Here is a 17,922-nt window from a genome sequence, read left to right as displayed (position 1 = left end):
TATACATATACACATACACACATACAGATATTGTCCCAATTTACCGCGGGCCGTCGATTGGTATACACAGAAAAAAATATTTTGTAATTTTAAGTTTATTTTCATATTTGGAGCATGAATATAAATGTAAAATTAAGTTTCACCACAAATACACACGACATGTCGTGCTTTTTTTCAACGAATTTTATTATAGTTTTACACGTGGATTGAAAATTACAGTTTCTTTAAACGGAAAACCAATGCACTTCAATGTATTTTTACTCGAATACTGCTGTAAAATTAATGACATGTAATATTACACGAATGAAAGTGTAAAATTGAATGCTGTTTGATGCTCCAATTGATTTTAACGTAATTTTCAATCAATTTTTTGATTCAATCGTTGTATGTTTACATTCGTTTTGATTTACATGTCGTTTAAATTTCATTATTTTTTGGTGTGTATGAGACTCGGCCCTCTGGGAAGTTTTCAAACTTTGAGCAAATTCTTTACATTTCTCATGTTAGAAACGCAAAAAGTGCATTGTTGTTTGTATAAACATATTTTTATATATTAGATTTTCCCAAAAACTTACATTCCTTGAAAAGTTATTCGACTTTTTTATTTTTCAAATTCAAAACAATAACACTGGTGGACAGCCATTTTGGTGCAGGGTTGTGATAGTAGTTTTTAGGGTAAATCGGGTGCGCTGAGTTCCAAAATGACCATAGTTTTCATCGCCGTGCTCCTATTTTTGAGATTTCTCCATTAATTTGTTTTTTTTTACTAGTCAGTGTTAAATTATTTCTAAATTTTTCGAATTTACAAACTGTATCAAATCTATTATTAAAAGGTGCTACAAACACCTGACAAATATTTAGAAATCTGGAAAGGCATATTGAATACTGCCAAATTCGAAAAAACCATGCGTAAACAAAAAAATGCCACTTTTTGACGAAAATTTGACATTTCACCAAATTCAAAATGCTGCCATTTCAAAAGTTCTAGATGGATTTCGATCAACAATAGATTTGTTGGTAGATGTAAGCGTCTTCTTTCAGACAAAAAAGTTCAAGCTAAACAGACGAAAATTGTCAGAGTTCTGATCAATTAACCTAATTGAAGAAAATCTTCAAAATCAACTCTTTTTGTTTTTTTATCTTAAATACGTTTATTTAGGCCCAAATGCTGTAGCTTAACGAGGCCGACAATTCATTTTTTAACCCTCAAAAAGGCAACCAGGTCTCAGAGGCCCGGCACGTTACAATTTTTTAGTTACAAAGAAATGTGTATGCAGCATAAGCTTGGGCATGAAAATTTTGATAAGTAGCTTTGAAATCTATAACAAAAATAAAGAATTGTGAAATTTTCATCTATGGAGTGATGCGCAGCTACGTTTGAATTTTTTACATGCACAAAAAGGCAAGCCGGGCCTGGCAGGCCCGGTGTGCATGCAATATTTACTAGGAATACCACGGGTTTTATACATTAATATTTATCTGAAAAAAACATTTTTTAATGAGTACATCTTCATATTAGCAGGATTTTTTTTCATGTTTTGATTGATTTTATCTTTTTACCTTTTCTTATAAGAAAAAAATCTTGAACGTTTGAGTGAATTCTATCCATTTCTTTTATAAGAAACTAGCTAATACCCATCGCGCGTTGCTGCGACACTCTGCGAAATAGGAGGAAAACACAATTTGTTCCAAAGCGCCATCTGGCGGGCAGATAATCTCCAACTAATAGCACACAAACATGCCCCATACCAAATACCTACTGTGTGCAAATTTTTACGGAAATCGGTTAAGCCGTTTGGGAGTCTATAAATCATATACATACAAACTTTGACTTTTATATATATATATATATATATATATATATATATATATATATATATATATATATATATATATATATATATATATATATATATATATATATATATATATATATATATATATATATATATATATATATATATATATATATATATATATATATATATATATATATATATATATATATATATATATATATATATATATAGATAGATAGATAGATAGATAGATGAAAATACATTTCTTTCATAAGAAATGTAAAAATAGCATACGATAATGACGTGCCATATTTTTTTTTGGGTAAATACTTTTATTTCACCCACTGTGGTCTACTTGACAATTATTTGGGTACAACATAACCTAACTCTGTCGTTATTGTCTATTTTTGTTGTCTATTCGTTGTGTTATAGTTGTCGTAATTATTCAAATTGTAGGATCTAAAAGCATAAGCATAAGCATAAGCATAAGCATAAGAGTATTCAAATTGTAGGATCTAAAAGCAACAAAAAAATGAAATGGCTATAAGACGATATGCCCATGTTTTCAATCGTCTCAAAGGATCTGAAATAATGGAAGAAATTCGAGTGATTTCAACAGCAGACGATTCCGAAACTGATTTGCAAAGCGAGGAAGAAGATGTGAATGATATTGCTTCCGACAATGAATCTGATGCAGAAAAATATGAATATGTACTCCGGTTATGCATCAGATGAAATTAATAGCAACCCAGAAATATTTATTGGTCGTGTTCAAACGAAATGGAGCTCAGAACCAATCGACAGTCGACGTGATCTTCCGAGTACTCACCTTTTGGAAAAAAATTTGACCTTTTTACATCCATCGCCTTATACTCTGAAATCGGGATTTGGTGCGTGTTCGTCCCCCTGTAATTCCGGAACCGGAAGTCGGATCAATTAGAAATTCAACATCAGCCAATGGGAATGCTGTACCTTTCATTTCAAACCAAGTTTGTAAAAATCGGTAAAGAATTCGCTGAGAAATAGGTATGACATTATTTTAGGAACTTGGTAAGTTCCCCCGGGGCATCAAGAACCGCCATAGCTGGCCAATGTGGTCGAAGTGCCTTCGGTGGGTCATTAATGATCTAGACATGCAAAGCCAAGTAATGTTGCACATATTTTAATATATATTGCATCATTTGGACATCATGGTGGTATCAGTTTCCATGGAAATTTGCTGTGTGATTGTACTCTGCCCGGTAACTCCACCCGTAACTCCAGAACCGAAAGTCGGATCAATAAAAAAAAAATCAATAGCGGCCGATGGGAAGGCTGCACCTTTCATTTGAGACTAAATTTATACAAACCGGTCCAGCCACCTCAGAGAAAAATCGGTGAGATTGTTAGCCACATACATACATCCCTACATACATACATACACACACACACTCATTTAACGATCTCGACGAACTGAGTCGAATGGTATAAGAGATTTGGCCCTGCGGGTCTAGGTTAAAAAGTCGAAATTTCGACCGATTGCATAACCTTTCTATATGAGAACGGCAAAAAGGAGCTTGAATTTAGACGGGCCTGAGAGGCCCGGCTTGCCCTTTAATGTTAGGATTTTAGCTTGCCTTCACAAGGGTTAATTACATGTCACATGTTAGTGGGGGAAGGGAAAGCCGTATTTGGGGACGGCTTGCTCCCCTCTTATGTAAGTAAAGGAAAAAGGTAGGAAGTGGGATACATATTGTGTAATTGACATCGTCGTTTGCTGATTGATCATTGTGGCGGATATGCACACTTTGTTGTAGTGTTGTAGTTTCCAGCCTGTAATCGCAGGGGCGAGGAGAGGGTCGATATTTCGGATAATTATTGGCACTCTGATGCTGTCATGATGTTCTCTATACCATCTGTATGTGAGGTATGTCATGATGTTCTGGATAGACGGTTATCAAGAAGGGTATGCACCGAAGACTCGTGAAGCAATGCCATATTGTAGATACAGGGATAGGTTGGTGAGATTCTACTGTGAATGAGAGAGGGGAAAATGTATTAAACTTGGACATCAATAGTTTTCAAAAAGATATAGATAAGAAAAATATAGGGGTGATCACGGCTTGCCAGGACGTCCCGGACTGCCACATAGGGTGATCTACCTCGGGCCCGAAGGGAATCTATTAGTTGGGACCTGGCAACACAGTACTCTGCGCACAGCCAAACAAAATGCTCGATGTTGTGATAGCCGTTCTCACAAACACAATGATTACTTTCAGCAAGCCGTATACGACGGAGATGCGCGTCAAACGAGTAATGGTTGGACATGATCCTTGACATCGTACGAATAAAGTCCCGGTTCACATCCAACCCCTTAAACCAAGCATTCGTTGATACCTTCGGGATAATGGAATGTAGCCACCGTCCCAGATGCCCATTGCTCCATGAGGTTTGCCAACTATCGAGCATCCTCTGACGAGAGATACTGAAAAATTCATTGAAGCAAATTGGTCTTTCGTAAGTGTCGCCTTCTAATGCGCCACACCTTGGCTAAAGAGTCCGCCTTCTCATTGCCCGCAATAGAACAATGTGACTGGACCCAAACCAAGGTAATCTGGTAAGATTTTTCAGATAAAGCACTCAGATATTCCCGTATTTTCCCCAAGAAATACGGTGAGTGCTTTCCAGGCTTCGCCGCACGGATGGCCTCAATAAAACTGAGACTATCCGAAACGATGAAGTAATGGTCTGAGGGCAGGGTGTCAATGATCCCGAGAGTATACTGAATGGCAGATAATTCTGCGACGTAAATTGAAGCAGGATCATTGAGTTTGAGGCAGCAAGATTTTGGTTGAAGATACCTGTGGACCCGTCGAGAATTGATCCGTCAGTGTAGAACATTTTGGCGCAGTCGACTTGATGGTATTTGTTATAGAAAATATTTGGGACCACTTGTGGGCGAACATGATCCGGAATTCCACAAATCTCTTCCTTCATGGATGTATCGAAAAATACAGTTGGATCAGAAGTATCTAAGAGATGAGCACGGTTGACGTTATACGTAGATGAATTGATGTTCTGTGCCATGTAATCGAAGTACAAGGACATGAATCGGGTCTGAGAATTAAGCTCGACAAGCCTTTCGCAATTTGCAATCACCAATGGGTTCAGAATATCGTAACGAATGAGCAATCGATATGAGAGGTCCCAGAATCGATTTTCCAGCGGAAGAACGCCCGCCAGCACTTCGAGACTCATCGTATGGGCCGAGTGCATGCAATCCAAGGCAATACGCAAGCAACGATACTGGATTCGCTCCAGTTTGATGAAGAGTATGTTCACAGCGGAGCGAAAGCAGAAACATCCGTACTACAACACTGATAATATCGTTGTTTGGTGCAGCCCTTATTAGGTCTCCTGGATGGGCACCACATGGTGCCCATCCAGGAGACCTAATTGTTATCGTACGGTAAAAGTTGATCCTTTGTTGGCACATCTGTTTCAGATACCTAATGTGACATCCCCAGGTACCTTTATAGTCGAACCATACCCCGAGATATTTGAATGTTGAAGCCTGAGCAATAGTTTGATCCATTAATTGAAGCTGTAGTTGCGCTGGTTCACGCTTTCTAGAAAATACGACTAGCTCAGTTTTCTCCGTGGAGAACTCGATACCTAGCTGGAGAGCCCAAGCAGACAAATTGTCCAAGGTATCTTGCAGTGGTCCTTGCAAGTCGACGGCTTTAGGACCTGTAATAGAGACCACACCGTCATCTGCAAGTTGCCTTAGCGTGCAGGAATTGACAAGACATTCGTCAATGTCATTCACGTAAAAATTGTAGAGAAGAGGGCTTAGACATGAGCCCTGGGGAAAGACCATGTAGCTAAATCGTGATGTCGATAAATCGCCATGCGAGAAATGCATTTGTTTCTCAGACAACAGGTTTAGCAAACAGTTATTTAAAATTGGTGAAAGACCATGCTGGTGCAACTTCTCATAAAGAATGTTGATAGAAACTGAATCGAAAGCCCCCTTAATATTCAAGAATACTGATGCCATCTGCTGTTAGCACATGCCTTTTGAATTTCTGTTGAGAGCAACGCAAGGCAATCGTTCGTCCCTTTGCCTTTGCGGAAATCAAATTGTGTATCTGACAGTAATCATTTTTTCGAATAACTTCCGGATACAGGACAGCATTGCAATCGGTCGATACGAGTTGTGGTCGGAGGCTGGTTTTCCTGGTTTTTGGATGGCGATGACCCTCACCTGTCTCCAGTCATGTGGGACAATGTTACCCTCAAGAAACCTATTAAATAAATTCAACAAGCGTCTTTTGGCAGAGTCTGGCAGATTCTTCACAAGTTGAATTTGATTCTATCTGGCCCCGGGGCTTTATTGTTACATGATAAGAGAGCAAGTGAGAACTCCACCATCGTAAACGGTGTTTTGTTCGCGGTATTGTAAGGCGACGCGGCGCGGTAGATTTTCTGTGCCGGGGCGGAATCCGGACAAACCTTCTTGGCGAAATCGAATATCCAACGGTTTGAATATTCCACGCTCTCGTTAGTACTGTTTCGGTTTCGCATACGTCGGGCCGTGCCCCAAAGAGTGCTCATCGATGTTTCTCTTGTTAACCCGTCGACAAACCGGCGCCAGTAACTGCGTTTCTTAGCTTTCAATAAATTTTTCATTCGCTTTTCTAATATCGCGTACACTCGGTAACTAGCAACTAACCTGTCGTTCCGGAAGGTTTTATACGCGGCAGCTTTCTCCGCGTACACGTCTGAGCACTCTTTGTCCCACCACGGGTTGGAAGAACGTTTTTGGGTGTTCACGTCGGGTACTCGTTTCGTCTGAGTTTGAATCGCGGTATCGAGAATCGAGTTAGACAAAAAGTTATATTCCTCTTCCAGGGGAAGTACCTGTGTTGAATCGATAGTTTTGGATATCTCAGCAGCGTAGCTCTTCCAATCAATGTTTCGTGTGAGGTCATAGGGAACATTGATTGGTGCCGAAGGTCTTGAACCAGTGGTGATTGCAATTACAATTAGTAGGTGGTCACTACCGTGGGGACCTTTCACTTGCAATCTAACCGTAGTGATGTCGAGCATAAAGATATGTCCAGTGCACTTGCTTGCGCAGGTGGTCTAGGAATCCGTGTCATTTCCCCTGTGTTCAGAATTGTCATATTGAAGTTGTCACAAAGGTCTTGAATTGTCGAAGATCGATTATCGTCGTACAGACAGCCCCACCCCGTACCGTGAGAGTTAAAATCTCCAAGAAGCAGGCGGGGCGAGGGAAGGTGTTCAATCACGTTGAAGAATCTTCGATATCCCATCATGGCCCTAGGAGGAATGTAAATGAAGCAATGCAAAGATCTTTGCCTTTGATTGTTGTTTGACAAGCGACAACTTCAATGCCTGACGTCTAGTGAAAAATTGTTCCCAAACCTGAGGGGTAACCCACCAGTAAATGAGTGATTGGGACTGTGAATAAAAGGTGGAGCTAGTGTTCTGGGAAAATTGTCGGATCGGTGTTTTTTGAGAGAATTCCCTCATAGTGTTGTGTCTGTTAGTCTGTGGTATTATCTTCGGATTTGTACCAGCACTTCCAGCTTATGAATTATTTTTATTTTGTACCCTTGTTTGGGACAACCTAGGACCCTTACGAGGAAGTTCAGGTGAGTTTTGATTAGGTCTTTTCCTAGAGTTTCCAAGCAGAGCCAAAGAATGCCCCTCGCAAGGGTCGTTAGAGGCGTTATCGTCAGTTGGCAAGAGAGCGAATGGGTTTTCAGAGTTAAGTGGAACAGCTCTTTCAAGCATTTCTGCGTAAGAGCGTCTGGAGCGATCTTTGGCGGATCGCTTCAGTTTATCCGCGCGAAGTTTGTACGTTGGGCATGTCAAAAGTGCATGCGGATTCTCCCCACAGTAAACACACTTCTCAGCGGGCATACTGCAAGTATCATCCGCATGGCGTACCCCACATTTACCGCACCGTTGCTTGTTGCTACAGTAGGTGGCCGTGTGACCTAGCTGCTTGCAATTGGAACAAATCATGACCCGCGGTACAAACAGGTACACGGTACACTTCAACGCAGCTCGGAAGTGCAGATCCGGCGAAGGTTACGCGAAACGAGTCTGATGGATAGTAATTCCCATCTTCGATAGACTTTGAGTGCAATTACTTGCACTCCAAAATCTTAACTGATTGAAGGTTAGGGTCCTTAAAGCGGCCAGCCCCATCATTCATCAGATCATTGACAGTTAGACCCGCATCACTTACCACACCGTCGATCTCCACATCACGAGAAGGGATGTAGACGCGATACTCCAGCGTAAAGAGGCTATTGCTAACGATATCATTGGCCTGTTTCAAGTCAGTAACGACTACGCGCAGTTTATCTGACTCAACCTTTTTGATCTCGGTTACGGCCGAGTAACGTTTTGTCAGCTCCCGTGCAACAGTTATGCTGTTTAACGGTTTATTTTTAGGCCGAAAGTATACCACCCAAGGACCAGCGGATCCACCCTGGTAAACCTTATCTCGGGGGGGCTGTGAGACATTGGGGGAAAGTGGGGGAAGTGGATCGACCATAACATCATCTGTCTCCGAATCAGATACACGTTCTTCTTCCCCATAATATTCGTCTTCGGAGGGTGATCCTTCTGTGTGTTCCATTTTGTTGCGGGAGCAACACGCTCGACCGCACTATTTAATTTTAATCAAAATAAAAAATCAAACACGATAATAAAAAAAAATCGATAAGAAAAGTAAAAATCTAAACACTTCTCCAGTTGGTTCCTGACGAGCTGGTAGGTGAATTGATCCTTCGTTTGTTTTATCCGTCACCCACGTGACCTTCACACAGTAGAGAGCTGATATAGCTCGTCTAAACAAAGCCGTCCTTCAGGCAAGAAAACTTTTTAGTAAAGCACTTCACTGCACTACCTGACACATAATTAATTTAACGTTTATACTCCAGCCCTTGCTGGGATAACACCTTCACCGATATCGCAGGTAATAATAATCACTCGCGGGACTGTTTATTAGTAGTGCTTTACTGTAGCCTCTGCCACAGTAAGCACCTTCGTACTGCCGAAAAAACTAAACCAAACCGGAGAGAACAAAAAGCACTTGTTTCTCGGTACAACGTTCGGTTACGAATGAGCTCTTTTTGGTATTACTACAGACACGACAAAAACTTCGGAAAAGCTATTAAAAATAAATGTCTTTTTATAGACTTCGATGCTCTGGATATAAATTAAAAGTCAAAGTAGTTTTATGATCATCACATTTTAGCATAACCTAAAAATATTTCATTTTGTAATAGTTATACGAGGCCCCTGCTAGGCGGCTATTTTTTCCTAGTCAACATCAGCCTTTGTTAAAATCAAAACAGCCCAATGCAATAAATAGCATGGGCGACATGGGCCTATAAGCGGCTAGGCGCATCATAAGTTGACTACTGTTGATGTCTGTATATCTACATAGCGGATGACAGGAATGTCACCCCCCTGAGTTATACATTAAACAAACCTGTTTTAATAGCACCTAAAAAAAGTCAATTTTCGCCAACTTTTTTCGAAATTACATCAAATCTCAACGTTTCATGCATTTTAAAGAAATTTTCCTGTAGCATTTTTCAGTTCAGTTTATATGGGAATTAGCTGTGTGGCCGCACTCTTCAACTCGTAACTCCGAAACCATAAGTACAATAATTAAAAAAAATCAAGCAGCCGATGGGAACGTTGTACCTTTCATTTGAGACCAAGTTTGTGCAAATCGGTCCAGCCATCTCTGAGAAACAGAGGTGACATTTTTTTCCACATACATACATACACACACAGACATTTTCCGATCTCGACGAGCTGAGTCGAATGGTATGGGATAAGGTTGACGATTTTTAGAGTGGTTGCATAACCTTTCTATATGAGAAAGGCAAAAAGGATACAAAGTCCAAAAAAAGTCAATTTTCGCCAAAAAAAAATGCATTCGAGAGTACATCAAATCTCGACGTTTCCTGCATTTCAAAGACATTTGGCACCAAAAATACATAAATGCGATTTGGAAATTTTCCTTTACTCCCTCCTTTGAGCATTTTTCAGTTCAGTTTATATGGGAATTAGCTGTGTGGCTGCACTCTTCAACCCGTAACTCCGGAACCAGAAGTCCAATCAATAAAAAAATTAATCGCTATGGGAACGTTGTACTTTTCATTTGAGACTAAGTTTGTGCAAATCGGTCCAGCCATCCTTGATAAACAGTGGTGGCATTTTTTTCCACATACACATACACACACATACATATATACATACATACATGCCATTGTACCATCTGTTGTGGCAGTCGGTCTCGGAGTCAAGGACAGATGTCGCCCTCCTATCCGACCCGTACAACATCCCTGCCGGCAACGGAATTTGGGTGTCGGACGTGTCTGGGATGGTGGCACTCTGTACAACGGGACGGTTCCCGGTTCAAGAGGTAATACACTCCTCAGTCGAGGGTGTTTTTTTTTACAATGGAGAAGACCTTTACATCCTAGCCCAGTACACGTGCTATTGGTAGGGTCCAAGCTACCGCACGGGGTGTACTGGGGGCGTGTCGGGCTCGAATGGTGACGCTGCCATCAATACCGACTAAACTCCATTGGGCTCCGCCATCGTTCCTCCCAGGAACTACCTCTCGGTATTACTTCTGGGGGGATGGCTGGACTTAATGTACTCATTCACTCTCACTCACGCGCTCATACGTCCTGTATGAGGCTTGCTTGGGTGCTCTCTCTATCGCACCTTGATTCATTCTCAAACACTCCACATGAGGCTGACTTTTGTGCTCACCTTTTTCGTTCCTTGCGAGGCTGATTTGTGTGCTCACCTTACTCATTCCTTGCTAGGCTTACTTTTATGCTCGCCTCATCCATACCATGTGAGGCTGATTTTGGTGCTCACCCTATCACCTGATTCACTCTCGATCGTGCCACTCTATTATACCTCTGTCACTCCCCCTGGAATCCCATTTGGGACATTTTTCTTAGGCCCCACTTCTGACATACCATGCGAGGCTGACTTGTGTGCTTACCTTTTTCATTCCTTGCTAGGCTTACTTTTGTGCTAGCCTCTACCATACCATATGATGCTGACTTTTGTGCTCACCCTTAACATGCCGTGTGAGACTCACTTGGATGCTCACCCTTTCACTCCTCTGCCACGCCATGAGGTATCGATAGCTAAGTCCCAACATACTACGCTACGACCCTCCCGTCTTGGCATGCGGCAGTCCACTTATACGCCTATACAATCATTCTTCTGTCTTGCTTCGGGGAGGCTGGGTTTACCCCTTACGCGGTTGCCAGTCGCTGCGCCAAACCTGCCTCAGCATGAACAGACCATTCACTCCCTTTTTTGCGCATGGCCTTTTTCGCTCCAACTAACCAATCACTAGTTAGCCGTGCCCGTCGTCTGTTGTTCGGTTCGCCAGATTACCTGTAGCCTACAGGAAATCTGGGTGGTGGTAGCCGAGACTGCGTTCCACTTCTCCACCGATTGACACATCCGCTGAATAAGGGTATCAGGGGTTGTGTCCCAGCCACAGACGTCAAGCATTGCTCTTTTTTCGAGGTCGAGCCGAGGACATACGAACAGTATGTGTTCGGCAGTTTCGTCTACACCTGGGCAGTCCGGGCAGGCTGGAACCTCCGCGTGCTCGAACCTGTGGAGTTACTGTCGGAAACAGCCATGGCCTGACAGGAATTGTGTCAGGTGGAAGTGAACTTTCCCATGGGGTCTTCCCACCCAGCTCGATATGCTAGGTATCAGCCGGTGGGTCCACCTACCTTTCGAGGAGTTGTCCCACTCACGCTGCCATCTGGCGACCGAGGTCACCCTGGTGCGCTCGCGAGCTCCTCTATTTCCACGTAGCTCGAAACACTCCTCATCTTCCCGAATGACCAGCCCGACTGGCATCATGCTCGCTATCACGCAGGATGCATCGTGTGAAACCGTGCGGTAGGCATCACTCTGAGGCACATCACGCGGTAAGTGCTCTACAGTTTCTGTAGGTAACTGGTTGCCCTCAGTGCTCTTGACCATGACGGGCCGCCGTACCTGAGGATAGATACGGCAACGCCTGCCAGTAACTTACGTCTACTGGCGCACACCTTTGAACTGTTGGACATCATCCTCGATAGAGCCGCAACAGCAGTCGACGCTCTCTTGCATGTATAGTCGACGTGGCTGCCGAAGGTCAGCTTGTCGTCTATAATGACTCCGAGAGACTTCAGACTCCGCTGTATAGTGATCGCGACTTCTCCCACATGGATAACTGCATGTTGCGCCGACTTGCAGTTGTTGACGATAACTACCTCCGTCTTATGATGAGCGAGCTCCAGGCCTCTCGCGCTCATCCATTCCTCCACCGTGTTGATCGCGTGTTCTGCGGTTAGTTCTACCTCAGGGATTGGCTCCCCGTAGACCTCCAAGGTTACGTCGTCGGCAAAACCGAAGATCTTGACCCCAGGAGGGAACTTCAGTCTCAGAACCCCGTCATGCATGAGGTTACATAGCAACGGGCCTAGGATCGAGCCCTGCGGGACTCCGGTGGTAATCGGAACCATTTTCTGACCAGCATCGGTCTCGTATAGCAGTACGCGGTTCTGGAAGTAACTTTCCAGGATCCGGTACAGACCCACCGGTAGGCTAAGCCGGTGTAACGAGAGCGCGATGGCATCCCAGCTTGCGCTGTTGAATGCGTTCTTCAAGTCAAGGGTCACTAACGCACAGTATCGAATGCCTCGCCTTTTCGTTGGATCGCTATCTCGGCAGTATTTATCACTGAGTTGAGAGCGTCCACTGTGGATTTACCCTTCCGAAAGCCAAACTGGTTGCTTGACAGGCCGTCCGTACCTTCCGCGTACGGGGTTAGCCTGTAGAGGATAATACTCTCAAGCAGTTTGCCAGCCGTGTCGATCAGACAGATTGGTCTGTACGCCGATGGGTCGCCTGGCGGCTTCCCGGGCTTCGGCAACAGCACCAATTTCTGCCTTTTCCATCTATCGGGGAAACGGCACTCGTCAAGGCACCTCTGCATAGCTAGCCTGAACATGTTCGGGTTCGCTATGATCGCTGCCTTGAGAGCGCTGTTTGGAAATCCATCCGGCCCTGGAGCTATGTTCATTGCTATGGAATTAGCCACTGCGAGTAGATCTTCATTCGTCACCGGAGCCACCGTTTCGGCCGTGCCCGCACTGTCTCGTAGTGCAGGTGGTCAGGGGCTTGTGGCTCGAGACGGGAAGAGTACTTCGATAATCGTTGCCAACCGGTCCGGAGACCGTTCAGGGGGTGAAGAGCCCCCTTTGGTCTTGGCCATCACAATCCTGTAGGCGTTACCCCACGGATTCGCGTTGGCACTCTCACACAGGTTGTCGAAACACGCTCTCTTGCTGCTTTTAATGGCCTTGTTATGGGCCAATTTCGCAGCTCGGAACACTTCACGGCGATTCTCTCTTGCATCCTCGGTGCGAGCTCTTTGCATCCTACGTCTAGCTCTGAGGCAGGCTGATCGTAGAGCTGCAATCTCGGCACTCCACCAGTATACCGGGCATCTGCCGTTTCTTGGCAGGGTTTTTCTCGGCATAGTGGTGTCGCACGCGCGTGATAGAACAGCCACCAGCGCATCCCCGCTTAGACTGTCGGTGTTGGCCTCCAGTCCCAGGGCCGCGGTGAAAGCTTCGCTGTCGAAGTGATTGGACTTCCACCCGCGTACCCGAAAGGGATCTCCCGCACTCGGATGCTGCACACCATAGTTGATCCTAAAGCGGATTGCTAAGTGAACGCTATGGGTGTAGCCTTCGTCTACCCTCCATTCCATGCCTGGAGCCAGACTCGGGCTGGCAAATGTTACGTCTATCCACGCCTCCACCCCGTTTATACGGTATGTACTAGCGGAGACATTATTAGCTAGCACAGTATCGAGTTTCGCAAGCGGCTCCATTAGCGCTTGACCCCTGCTATTTCTACAGCGGCTGCCCCACTCCACTGCCCAAGCGTTAAAGTCTCCCGCTATGACTACCGATTTCCGGCCCACTAGGTCTAACGAGAGCCTGTCGATCATCTGGTTGAACTGTGGAGAAGTGGAACGCAGTCTCGACTGCAACCACTCAGATTTCCTGTAAGCTACAGGAAATTTGGTGAGTGAATGGTCTGTTCATGCCGAGGCAGGTTTGGCGCAGCGATTGGCAACCGCGTAAGGGGTTGCCAATCGCTGCCACCCAGCCACCCCGAAGCAAGGCAGAAGAGCGAGTGTATAGGCGTATATGTGGACTGCCTCATACCAAGATGGGAGGGTCATAGTGTAGTATGTTGGGACTTAGCTATCGATGCCTCGTGGCGTGGCAGAGGAGTGAAAAGGTGAGCATCCAAGTCAGTCTCACACGGTATGTTAAGGGTGAGCAGAGTGAATGAGTACATCAAGTACAGCCATCCCCCCAGAAGTACTACCGAGAGGTAGTCCCTGGGGGGGGGGGGAATGGCGGAGCCCGACGGAGTTTAGTTGGTATTAATGGCTGCGTCACCATAGAGCCCGACACACCCCCAATACACCCCGTGTGGTAGCTTGGCATCTACTAATAGCACGTGTATTGGGCTAGTACGCAAATGTATTCGCCATTGTAAAAAAAATACATACATACACACACAGTCATTTTCCGATCTCGACGAGCTGAGTCGAATGGCACATGACTCCCGGCCCTCCGGGCCGGATTAGGTTGCCGATTTTTAGAGTGATTGCATAACCTTTCTATATGAGAAAGGCAAAACACCTGCTTGAAGAGTTAGAAGGAGACAGCAATTTTTGCACCTCACCTCATTACGATCGAAGGCGTTTGGCAGTTCAGCTCTATAGTTCTTGGTGTTTCATTTGTGATACCGTTTGAGTTTGTTGCCTGCATATTTCTTGGGATGTGCATTCAAGAAGTAAATACGAACAGGTATTTAAACATTGTATTTATTCAGTACTTTATGTCTAGCACACCGGAATAGAAGAGATTCGATGAGAAATATGGCATCTTCAGGGAGGCAGTGCAAGAATGATCCAATCATGGGATACTGGCCGACAGTGTTTCAAGCAAAAATATATGTCATCCTAGAATATACTTACGTATGTCTGAAAAGAAATTAACGGTATGCAAATATCTGCATTTTTTCAGGAAGTCAGGCTGCGCTCAACGCATTAAGGGCTCCTACATGTCGTTCAAAACTAGTACACTCCCATTCTTGCACTCCGACAATTGGCGGAGAAAAACCATGTTAATTTATACTGGGTTCCAGGACATAGTGACGTTGCAGTGAACGAAAAAGCCGATGAGCTAGCAAGAAGAGGGTCTTCCACTAGTTTTATCGGCCCAGAATCATTCTATGGAGTCTCACCGAGTGCCCTCAAAATGGAACTGAAAAAGTGGGAAATCACAGCTATACAGAACAACTGGAGTACGACAATCAAAGAAACTTATCTCACCCAGCGAGAAAAAAAGTCTGGAGTTGCTTAGCCTAAACAAAACAGAGCTATGCATTATGACAGGACTACTTACCGGACACTGTCCGAGTAAATATCATCTTAAGAAAATAGGTAAGCTTACAAACAATACATGCCGCGTCGGTGGATCTGAAAGTGAAACATCTGCTCCGCAAATGCAGTGCATTGATACAACGCAGAGTCCTCGGTAAAGAAACATTGTAGCCTTTTGATATTTGAACTGTTAATCCCAAACAGGTAATAAACTTCATACGAAGTGGTGTGCCCAACTGGAAAGAGCGTGTATCTCAATAACGACAATCACTCATCAATAGTGATGTGTCATAGTAGATAGTAGACTTAGATTAAGAAAGAAGCATACCACAATAGATTTAATTACTGGTCGCAGTGGTTCGTCTCCAACAAAAATAGCGTTTAATTTGCATACCAAAGTATGATATAATAAAAAAATTTATATATAAATTAAAATATAATCTGTGATCAGTGGTCGATTTTATTCCCTTTTCGAACTTCCATTCGCAAACGCCATTGAACATATAATTGAGTTAGGTTATGTAAGTTGACCAAAAGTAACAAAATTGGGGTGGAGATAGCGTAGTTGATAAATCGATTGCCTTGTACGCAGCTCACCTGGGTTCAATTCCCAACCCCGCACATAGGGTTAGAGATTTTTCTAAAGAGATTTCTCTAACCCGACAAAGAGGCGAATGACCCTAAGGTTAAAATCTCTATAATCAAAATAAAAAAAAAACAAAATTGCGACTTCATATTCAGATTGACTATGTCCAAATCTATTCGCTGTTTCTTCCTAACTCTTGAACTCTGTATCTTTATTTATAGTATAACTATTACAAAATGAAATATTTATAGGTTATTTTAAAATGTGATCGTAAAACTACTGTATGACTTTTAATTTATATTCAGAGCATCGAAGTCTATAAAAAGACATTTATTTTTAATAGATTTTCTGAAGTTTTTGTCGTGTCGGTAGTAATACCAAAAAGAGTTGGTCTCGAAGATTTTCTTCAATTAGGTTGATTGATCAGAACTCTGACAATTTTCGCCTGTTTAGCTTGAACTTTTTTGTCTGAAAGAAGACCCTCACAGCTACAAATAAAGATATTGTTGATCGAAATCCATCCAGAACTTTGGAAACGGCAGCATTTTGAAGTTTGCAAAATGTCAAATTTACGTGAAAAAGTGGCATTTTTTGTTTACGCATGGTTTTTTTTTCGAATTTGACAGTATTCAATATGCCTTTCCAGGTTTCCAAATATTTGTCAGGTGTTTGTAGCACCTTTTATTTATAATAATTTTATAGTAGATTTGATACAGTTTGTAAATTCGAAAAATTCAGGAAAAAATTTCACACTGCCTAGTAAAAAACAAATTGATGGAGAAATCTCCAAAACAGGAGCACAGCGGTAAAAGCTATGATCATTTTTAAACTCAGCGCGCCCGATTTACCCTAAAAACTACTATCACAACCCTACACATTTTTTTTTTGATTTTGTAAATTGTCTAAGCGAATTTCTTAAAGTAAAGATTTTTGATCAGAAATCAAAATAATTTCATTCATTGCATAATAATATACATCAACAACTACATCAACACAGTTTTGATATCTTTTGAGTTGGGCATGAATTGTCAAATATGATTGAACATGGAACCGGATAGCACATAACAGGCGGATTGTTTTGAGTTTTGTTCGATCCTACTACATCTACCTAAGCATTAAATCTCAATAACACATATACGTAAAATCTCAATAACACATGTATATATGTGTTTGAAGTGTTGATTTGTATATTTTAGTTATGAGCTGAGTTCCCTATATTATGATAGGGAATATTTCGCGCAAACTATTACCAGATTATTGCTTTTGAAATTTCATATTAACCCACTAACACATTGATCTAGTGCACCGTCTAATTATATTAATCAGCAACAACCACACCATCCGCATCACGCTTCGTTTGCATCCAGATTCACTTTCAGAGAGGAACCAGACTTTCACGCATATTGAAATGTATTCCAAGGTACCTTTTGGATGTATCGAATTGGCACGAGGTTTTCCTGAACACGCTGTACTGTCTCAAGTCTATATGTTTATACAATAACATACAAAAAGCACAATTCAAAACTGCTTTTGAATATGGCAAAAAGATGAATGAGATACAGAAGCGAATCTGTACAATGTGCCAAATAAATGCAACCGGCAAGTGTCTCCTCATAGAGTCACTGTACTCGACTGAGGCGCACGCACGGGTTCCGGGGAAGCTTGGAAGATTCGAAAAATAAAACCGTCTTCACCCAACACATAACAATGAACTCGTGTTGGTTAATTTGTGGCGTCTTTCTCTCTAAATGTGGCTCTGTTCTCTTCGTAGGAGATGGGTCGCGGCGCAGATTGTGTCACGTCCGCCACAGCTTCTTCTTGTTACCAATACTCCAGTACAAATTCCCGGATTCAAAAATCTCTCTGATCAAGCATTCTCAACACCAACGTATCAACTGCCGATAACATTATTTGATGTATTTGTTATGTAAAATAACGAATGTTTTGAACTTGTAGTATTATATGCTGTATATATTTCAAATACGTTGTTTGATCGC

General features: G+C 42.8%; 1 protein-coding gene across 1 annotated transcript in view; it reads right to left on the bottom strand.

The window, feature by feature from the left end:
* The window catches only part of LOC131677930 (NAD(P) transhydrogenase, mitochondrial-like), a 41,317-nt gene extending 23,774 nt beyond the window's left edge, over positions 1-17,543 (bottom strand). Inside the window, exon 1 of the mRNA XM_058958029.1 lies at positions 17,350-17,543. The gene's annotated coding sequence lies outside the window, so the exon portion shown is untranslated. The remainder of the gene's footprint in view (positions 1-17,349) is intronic.
* Between the last annotated feature and the right edge of the window lie 379 nt (positions 17,544-17,922).

This window comes from Topomyia yanbarensis, chromosome 1 (genome assembly GCF_030247195.1).
Source record: "Topomyia yanbarensis strain Yona2022 chromosome 1, ASM3024719v1, whole genome shotgun sequence".
NCBI lineage: Eukaryota > Metazoa > Arthropoda > Insecta > Diptera > Culicidae > Topomyia > Topomyia yanbarensis.
The sequence above is the reverse complement of the archived record's forward strand: the minus strand, read 5'-3'. Positions and strand labels throughout refer to the sequence as shown.